At 35.2% G+C, this 10,012-nt stretch overlaps 1 long non-coding RNA gene across 1 annotated transcript in view; it reads left to right on the forward strand.

The window, feature by feature from the left end:
* LOC144378021 (uncharacterized) overlaps positions 1-9,440 on the forward strand; it is a 71,561-nt gene extending 62,121 nt beyond the window's left edge. The window contains exon 5 of the long non-coding RNA XR_013439451.1: positions 9,166-9,440. This is a non-coding gene — a long non-coding RNA (uncharacterized LOC144378021). The remainder of the gene's footprint in view (positions 1-9,165) is intronic.
* The last annotated feature ends 572 nt before the right edge of the window (positions 9,441-10,012 follow it).

Below are 10,012 nucleotides of genomic sequence, written 5' to 3' on the forward strand. Positions count from 1 at the left end.
CCTCTTTGAAGTGTTCCAATCTGGTTTTATGGTCCTTGAGATGCAGGTTAGGTTTCTGTTTGGGGTATTTTTTTTGTAGCCTGTGGAGACTATTTAATCTTTAGTGTTGTGTTAACATTGTTCACCTGGGTCTTGGGCAATAATGCCTGAAGGATATGTGGGCCACACCGAATTCAAACCTGGCTTCCACGGAAAAAGCAATAGACCAGAGGCAACACATTCTATCACTAAAATGTGTCTTCAGTTATTCTTCCCGTCCAAAGGTAAGAGTAATTGCTCAACTTTTTAGAGACTAAACCCTGTGAGGGTCCCTGTGTCTCCACACATTGATGGCAGACTTATGCAAACCAGGAGAGTGCGCATTGCATCCGCCCCTCTGACTGACTGCCAGCCACGGGCTTGTTGCAAACACGGTCCCTGACACCGGAGCATACCTGTCCCGTTCTGGCCTTGGAGAACGCAAGGGCACCACCGCCAGCCAGCGAACAGCAGTGAGCAAAGAGGAGGGAAGCTGTGGGCTGTCCCGCAGGTGCGGCCCCACCTGGCGCCCAATTGGCCGCAGCGGCAGCGCTCGGCGGGAGGAGGGCAGATGATGGATGGCCTGTCGGCTGCCCGGGTCCGAGCAGCGGGGCGCCGGCGAATGTAAATAGGAGCGTGCTCTCGCTGCTCGGTGCTGAGCAGAGAGGGCAAGATGCCTGCACAAAGGGACCCGGCTTGGAATGTTTAGATTTTGAAGATTGGTTTCTATTATATCTCTGTGGGAGAAAGGAAAACGCACTATGGGAAAGTGGAGGGAGAAGAGCCCGCATAATTTCGGACCAATGTTTGACAAGTCATTTCGCCATCATAACCATCCACCAACCTTCTCTTCTCAAATTACAAATAGTTTAAAAGTCTTATTTGTCATTCACGTGAATGATGCCTTTTCCAAGTCTGAGAAACGATGGGATATCGGACCCGAAACCGTTGCATTTCCTTTTCCCAAACACTATTAAAATCACAGAAAATTGATTACAGGGAGATAGGATGATACGTTTTAGATACTCTATGCAGGATAAAAATGACTATTGGCTATTAAATGCTAATAAAACTTTTCTGAAAAAGAATACAATGAAATAGAAGCATGTTCTAGATATGCATTTTGCACATTATAAAGTGTAACATTTTCATAATTTGTCTGGCTTTTACATGTTTAAAAGTCATAAGCAATTTGTATAGGTTTTGTTTGTCCTTGCAAAAGATGACAGCACATGGTTTTAGGCAATTCGATTTTAGAGGTATCTTTTTTAAAACTCGTTATGTTGAGAGTAGGGATTGAAGCAGACAGATGGATAGCAGGAGAAAATATGTCATGAACCACCATAGAAATGGGACTGGTAGCAGAGCTATTGTATCACTTGGTCTCTTCTTTGGCAACTGAAGGACAGGTCCATTCACTGCAAGTATTTCTCCTGCGCCAGCCCCTACTCTGAAGGTAATACATCTCATGTCAAGGAGAAAGCCAGTCCTGCCTGTATGTTGATTCATTTGCCTCTGAGAGCAAAGTAGTTTAGAGACACCATTGGATTTTTTTTTATATGAGGAAAATGTTATTCTAATTGTGCTTTAAAGGACCCACCATCCCCCTCTGCCCTCACCACTGTTGGCCACTAAGAAAGTGAAAGTCATATGTAAAATAGCAGTAAGTGAGATTGAAGCATGTCACAAAAGTGTGCTTTCTAAACGTGGTTGAAAAAGTGGAGAGAGGAAAGAGCTTAAGTACATGCATTTCTCTTTCAAACACCACATTTTAATAATATAACTGCATGTTTTTCAAAAGAACTCTAATAATGCCGTAAGGCCAACATTGACAGCATTACACACACACACACACACACACACACACACACAATACACAAGTAAATTAAATTCATGCATGTTTCAATACTTACAAAAAGAGTACACTGGAATCCTATGGATTCCATAGTCAATAGTGAATTTTAACATTATTAGTGAATAACCATATTGGTCAATTTTAATAGCAAGCATAATCTCTCTCTCTTTCTCTCTCTCTCTCCATATATATTTACACACATATATATATATGTAAAATTCATATATATACATATAATTTGCTTAATGATTTCTCTTATGTTGGATACTTAGGTCATTTATAGGTTTTAGCAAAGTAAATAATAAAATAAGGAACATTTTAAGGCAAAAAATCTGTATTTTTAAAAAATGTAATGAATGAACTGTGCTTTTTAAAACATTTAGATAGTACTTACAATAGTTTCCCAGCTACTTTACAAATAAATAAATAAAATAAATAAATAAAGAAGAAGAAATAGCATTCCATTTTGCCAATTAAATATATATATATTTGCATATATATATATATATATATATATATATATATATATACATAGAGAGAGAGAGAGAGAGAGAGAGAGAGAGAGAGACTTTGTGTGTCAGGGCATTGAGGTAAAATTAACAAATAAATATTGGATAAATTCACACTATACAACATACTTTGACATAGTATACATTGTGAGAAGTATCAAGTGTTTACAATATGTTCAGTGTTACTGAGATTATTGGTAAAATCATTTGTATCATAGCAGGTTGAAATTACATCTTTGAAATCTATTTCTTCAGTTATTAATGAAGCTGTTCTTTTCTTTCTTTTTTAGAATTGATTTTTCTTCCTCTCTTTGAAATTTCTAGTTCCTTTTTTATTTAGTGATTGAAGTAGTTTGAAAAATAACCTATAAAATAAAAGATAGCATTTTCACAAATCACACTTTTCCCAGTGTTAATTCTGAACTAAGGTTGAACCCCTGGTAGATATTGTTGCAATAAACACAGCAAGAAATCCCCAACAAAATTGGACTAAGTTTCAATTTGAAAAGATCTACTGAATTTAGGTTTCTGGCAAGCTTTTGCTTTCTTTTCATGGTGGCACATAAAATAATATTATAATCTGTGAAGTTACCCCAAAAACTTAAGGTGCACTAGAGCAAATCATATTCTCTCATTAGGAAACTCAGAATCATTGATCCTTGCACTAGATTTCTTTCTAGTCTGAAAATGTGTGTTGTTTTCTTAAGCTGTGATACAGTCGTTTAAAAATGCCTTCCTGCGTTCCGGCACCTTCCAGAAGTGCACCAGTGCCCAGTAAATAAAGTAGCAGCCCATGTCCCTTTTAGCAAAAGCTATATATCTGTTCAGACTTGTAATTTGCTCCGTTTATATCCTTTGCCCTTGAACTCTGGTTATTAATGCAATGTTTCTCCAAATGATGCCATATAACTCTGCTCCGAGCACATTCATGGTGACACCACGCAAACATTCTAAGGGCCAGGGCCAGAGGAGGAAGGAAAAAAAATGTCAGCTGAATTGTGGGAGTTGCAGTGCATTACTGAAAATGGAGCGGCTGTAAAGCTATGAGTGTTAATATTCAAATTGCAACAAGGCCAGAGTCAGACTTTGCTAATATTCTGAGGTCTGCTTGGAAAGCAATTTAGCAAAGTAGCTTTGATTAAAAAAGAAACAGCCAGAACACTTCTCCCAAGAAATGATCTAAAAATCTATCAAAGGATTTAAGGCAGGTGTCCTAATTACACATCTTAAAAAATTGTTTGTAGTGAATTTTCAAGGTGGGGGTGGATTTTGTTTCCACTATAAAATGCAGATTATGTACATATTGAATTATAGACCAAATGCCTTTGTGCAAATTGTAGTGGAATATATCAATTTTTGTTGTAAATAGATTATATAACATGATATTTCTTATATAAGATAATTAGACATTGATTGGATTTAATACTGTTTTCATTAAAAAAAACTTATTAATTAATATCATGCAAAATTTTGGACAGGGATTGGGACCAGTTTCCCTATAGAATATCTGTGAAGGGAATGCACTGATTAACCAAATTAATAATTTAGGTGAGAAAGAGCACAGAGGGTCTGCACAACCTACTTTGTAACGGAAATTGTTTTTCCATGTTTTAGAAAAGGGCATTTACAAAAGAGTCTCTTTGCTTTGAAATGAGAAAGTCACATTTGGAATATTATGCCCAAGAAAGAGCTTGTACATGTTAGCTTATTCAAAATGATAGTTTCCAAAAATGTTATTCCCCCAAAGATCTTTAACAGATTCGCTTTAGATGATTATTACATCAAAGTATTTTGTGTTAATTTTACCTTGACATAAATAGTTCCTAGCAATGGGATTTAATGTGTACAACTCTTTCCTCAAACCCTAGGCTGAGCATAATGCTATGCATGTAACATTGTTGATGGGAATAGGAAAATGATAGACCATCAAATACTGAATTTCATGCTGAAAGGTAAGCTACTATGAAAATTGTGGGCATATGTCTTTATTCTTAGCTCTCTGTTCCTTTAGAAAGAAGAGAAGAAACACTTCTAACCATGCCAATCGACTATACTATCCCCCATTCTAGTATAAGACATGCTTTGAGTACATGAGCATCTTCAAACACATGTACATGCATATTGCCAATAGAAAATAAACAAGCCATGGGTGTCCGAGAACACCAAGCTTTCTCATATTAAAATGTTAGCTGTCCTCAGATGAGTGTTATTCCCAGAGGAAAATTAATTCTAAGTTCCAAGAATACTTGGGAAAACATTTGTGTCATGAATACATGCCTGCCTATTTTATTCCTACTTTCCAGTGCACTATACCTAAACTAAAGAAGTTTTTTCCACATTTAATCAATGCCACTTATCTGTGATCATAATCTGAGGATGCTGTTTGCATAAGAAGATAAAAAATAGATAAAGACATTTTTAAAGATTTCTAAGAATGCTAGGTTTTCATGCTTACTGCTGAGCAAACTCAACCCACCATCTTAACTAAATCATTCATCTCTGAATTCCTACCTAATGAGTGCTTGATAAATGAACACCACACCTATTTGTTGAAAGAAATACAAAAATGGATGCTTTAAGATGTCTATATCATTTTACATCATTTGATTGAAGTATAACCTGAATTATGAGCTTATAACATAATGGCATTTTAATTAAAGTAGATCTTATATTGTGGTTATTTTTATTCTTAAAACCTCAAGATGTTTCTTTTTATATATTTTATTCACAAAATGATGATCCCATTGTTCTAGTTAAACTAAGTTTGAAGACACTGGATCTTACATTCTCTTCCATTATCACAAGTAAATAACTGATAAATGCACATGAGACTAAACTATATGTAATTTTAGATACATGTTTTTTTCTACAACTGAGAAGTGGTGTTACATTATTTGGTAGGAAGAATATACTTATTTCCTGAGAGAGTGAGACCATAGCTTATTAAGGAGTCTGAATGACTTGAACTTTGCTGATTCTCCAAAGAAGATACTTTGCGTTGTCTATGTTGCTCTCCTAATTTCAGGTTACATGTGGTATAATTATACCAATCATAACTTCAAACACTTACTTTTGAAATATTACAAAGAAAATCTATCCCTGATTCTCTCCTCTAGCCTCATTTCCTAATCACATCTACTTTTGAAATTTCGACTGTATTCTTTTAGATTTAACTTCCCTATTCAGAAGTAACATTGTTAGTTTTATATTTCTCATTGTTAGTATTATTTGTATTTACAAATTATATTGACTTTTAAGGTAACAAAATGAAGATATATCACTTTCTATCATTACTGTCCCTGATAATCACAATGTCTTTAATTTTTCTGAATAAATTTATGTTGTAATTTTTGTTAAATCAATGCCTACTATGTATTGTCGCTAACAAATCCTATTGAGAACTGGGAAAGGAAGTTTTTAATTACTGTTATCCCTGGAATTGTTGACAACTCTTTAATTTGTAGCTCTTTTATTAGCTTTCCAGATAGTTATCGCTAAGTCATCACCAAATTTCTGCCAATCTCTGAATCCCAAGACCTTCATGTTACTCTACCAAGATTTTCTCAAAAAAAATCTTTGCAGAGTCTTCTAGTCTACCTCTCTCTAATCTAATAGCCCTTGGTGCCTGAGCACAGCTACCTTTGGGGGACTCTTCCTTGACTCTCTTCCTGCCATGCGATATTTGGACTGTCTCCTATTTTCTGTATTTCTTCTTTTTATGTTTCTTAGTTTAATCTCTCATCCATGTGCAGTTCGTCATCCAGGGACTGGTTCTCTCTGAAAAACTAGGGAAGCTTAATATGATCCTCTTGCACACACAGTTTACAGGGAGTCTTGGCATAGAACCCTAGGATGGAAACCCTCTTCTTCATTTTAAAGGATTTTCTCCATTTTTAGTGTTGCTACAAAAAAGTTAGAATCTATATTGATTCTAATCCTTTAGTGCTAGGTCCACCCATCTGGAAACTTATGGCATACTCTTTTTCTCTAAGATGTATATTGATGAGAGTTGGTTTTCATCCATTTTTCTAGGCATGCGGCAACACATGTCCTTAAGTTCCAGTCATTTTCTTGAATGAAGTCTGTGACAATTACCTGCTTTTTGTTTTCTGAATCTTCAATTAAGTTTTGCATTTTATATACAATTCTTAATGATTTCTCTGAGTTACTAGTTTTTATTTTTTCCCCACTCTCATAACATCCTGTGTATTGTCTTCCTTTATCTCCCTGAGTATGTTCATGGTGACTATTTGATATTTCTTCTCCTCGAATAGTCTTATTTCAAACAGTATTGTTTTTCTCTGTTTCTTTTAGTCTCTAATTTTAATGCCAAAAAAAGTGTTTTTAAAATGCCAGATGATGCTTGGTCACCTGCTCATATCTAAAGGAAGAGAATTTAAAAAGTGAAGGGTAGATAGATCTGGGTATGTGAACAAAGCTTACACTTAGCTGTAAGGCAATATATCTAGCTGAGCCATTTCATTGATGAATTCAGTGTTATTCTTTTTTACTCATTCTCAGAGAATCTTCTGGAGGTAAAAGTTCAGTTTTCGGTACTTTGCTTCCCACTGAAAGAAGACATTTGTGTGTCTCAGTATCTACCCTACTGCTGTGGAGGAATCCCCAATTTGAGTTTACTGCATCTCAGATAAAACAGACATCCTCTATTCCCATGCAGCTTCAAAAGGGAAAGGAGATCTGGAACTCTGTTGCTTAAGCAAATTCAAACTAACTTCTTTTATTATTATTATCCTTATTATTATTGCTATAACCCCTATCTTACACTAGCAGGAGTATGTGGTAATGTAAATACATACTAGTTATTAGTCAGGTTAGAATTCAAAGTTCTCAGATTCACCAAATCAGTTATCACCCATGTGCTTGCTTTTTCATTTTCTCTCAGATTTTTTTCCCCCACTGCTTCTTGGGAATGTGAAACCAAAACACAAAAACCTCTTGGTTTTATTTTAGCAGTTTTAGATGATAATCATAGGAAATGTGTATACTCATTCCACCATCTTAATCCAGAGGAAATTTTTTTTGCTTGATTTGTTTCATTTTAAAAAAATAGTTAATAAATTTCAGCTAATCTACTAAAGTGAAAAAAAAGTTTTCAATAGAAGAGTAATTATTTTACTTAAGATTATAAAATGCTTTGCAATTCTTAAAGTTTTTTAGTAAAAATCTTGATCTACTATAATTTATGATTTTTCTGCTTTCCTAGAAAAGACCGATGTTGCATAAAACATGTCCTATGTTTTCCAGAGATGACCCCAATATTTATATTGTCTTCAGGTTTTTCTTTTTGAAGTAACACATTATTTTATTAACTGATGATTCCCATCATTGGAATAACTGAGTAAAAAGTAAAATAGTAAGAGCAGAATACACAGAATTGAAGTCTGTATTGACCAACAAAGCAAAAGGTACCACACATAAAAGAAGATTAATTTCTATTAATTAGGGTGAAAATTAAAATAGGCAAAATAGCTGATAGAAGAATTATATTCAACGATGTAAGATTTAATTAAAGCAAGTTATTCCTAATTCAACTTGCATATACAAACTCTAATAAACTGAGTGCTAGGCCTTAAATACATAAAGCATTAAAATCTGCTATGCAGCATTGAAATATTGAGGAAACTATTCTTCTGAATCTATAATTCTTTGCATTTCCTTTGAGTAAACCATCTACCTTACAGTGATTTATTGAATTAACCTCAATACATTCTAATTAACAAGAAAACTGGTAGGTATCTAAGAACTCTCTATAATATCATTGCTTTCAAGAACTGTACATAGTGGAGTAAAAATTGAAGTGGATATAAAATAAGATTTTAAAAATATTACCAACTTTAATATCATTCTCATAAGCTTCACAAGTCCAGCACAATATATTTCAGGACTGTGAAGGTCAATACAAGATGACAGATTGAAATATGTTACGTGACTTGCAAAAGTCATTTTTAGGCAAGCTGTTTCCTAAGACTTAAATTAAACATACCTTTCATCAGACTCTTTTAAAAATACTACACTGTGGCTTCGTTTTCTAAGGAATATCACTTTTATTCCTGGTTGTCAAATGGATTTTACCATTGTGAGAAAGAGCTTAATGGCAAGCAGCAAATACTGATTAAGTGCAGGCCCTTTTCCTTAAAGAAATTAGAAATTAAATGCCAACAATTTTTCTCATAACTTGTACCTTCTTCCTGAGGTTATGACTGAGAGAGGGACTTTGTCCTGATGTTTATCAACAAAAGATCTGAGTCAGACAGAGGGGGCTTTGAACCCATGTCTGACAATTATTAGCAAGCTACTTAACCTGCCGGTTGTAACCAGTTACCTCCTATGTAAAGTGGAGACTGGTGTTTGTTAGAATTCAACAAGGCACAGGTCTGGCTCAGAGAGGGCAAAAACGTAACCCAAGAGTCATTGCTGCTATTAATGATTTTATCCTTGGTTCCATGGCTTTTATCATTACTATTAACTTTTCTACCAATTATCATTGTAATTTGGGTATCATTGGTCTTGTATACTCATCATCTTAGAGATGAATATCCTGAAGTGACATTTTTAAAACCAGATTGAACTGGTTTTCTACATAAGGTTCTCTAGCATTTGGTGAAAAATAGGACCCTCACCACCCGATGATTAGTACTTCTAAAGTGAGCAAATCCTGCTCTATGAGCTTTTTCTGGATAAATCTGAAAGTTTAAATTTAAAGTTTAGCCCTTACTTTTCGTACTTGTTGGTTAATTGGGTTTTCCCTTTTTTACTTTCTAGGATCTGTCATTGGTCCTGCTGAGAAGCCAGCTAGACATGTTGATGTGGCCAGTCCTTCTGCTGCTGTCTGGGTCCTTGTCGTGTGTCCCGGCATGGAAGGAGTCATAATGAGATGGATGGGCTGAAAAAAAAAAAAATCAATCAATCCTGCCTCTTTCCACCACACTACTTCAGGCTAGGTCCATGCTTATGGGGCACTAAGTATTGTATTAAATTTTTCTTTGACTAATTACTTTTCAGAATAAACATTTTGTTCCTTACCAATCTCAAAAAAATGACTAGTGAAATTTCTTGTTTCTAAAGCTTTAAGTGCCACCATAAATCTATAGACTTCTATATATTTGATGATCTTAATCCAATTATCAGTCACTAAGAAAAAAGGAAATAAAAACAAATTTTTATTACCAAGCATAACACATACATAAAGATGCACGATATAAATGTGCAGTTTGATAAATTTGTGTGTGGAGGGGTGTTGCTAGTAGTTGAACCCAGGGCCTCACACATGCTAAGCATGTACCACAGAGCAATGCTCCCCAGTCCTCTCAGCTTGATAAACTACAAGGAACACACCCTTATATAGAAACTTGCCAGTCACTCCAGATGTCTTCCATAGGTACTTTACCCACTAAGAGTAACCAGGGGTTTCATTTTAGAAAGTAAACATGAAATGTAGAAAATAAAAACAGATATTTAAGGCCTTCAGATCTTCTGGTGCAGATACTTGAGTATCTTTGGTGGTGTGAACAGCTCAGGGGTGGAGGTGGCACAACCCAAGGGGGAGGCAAAGTGTCCACACTTGACCTGGTAAGATGCTCTACATTGTAGTGGGAGCAGGAGGTTACAA

This window comes from Ictidomys tridecemlineatus, chromosome 5, assembly GCF_052094955.1.
Source record: "Ictidomys tridecemlineatus isolate mIctTri1 chromosome 5, mIctTri1.hap1, whole genome shotgun sequence".
NCBI classification, from domain to species: domain Eukaryota; kingdom Metazoa; phylum Chordata; class Mammalia; order Rodentia; family Sciuridae; genus Ictidomys; species Ictidomys tridecemlineatus.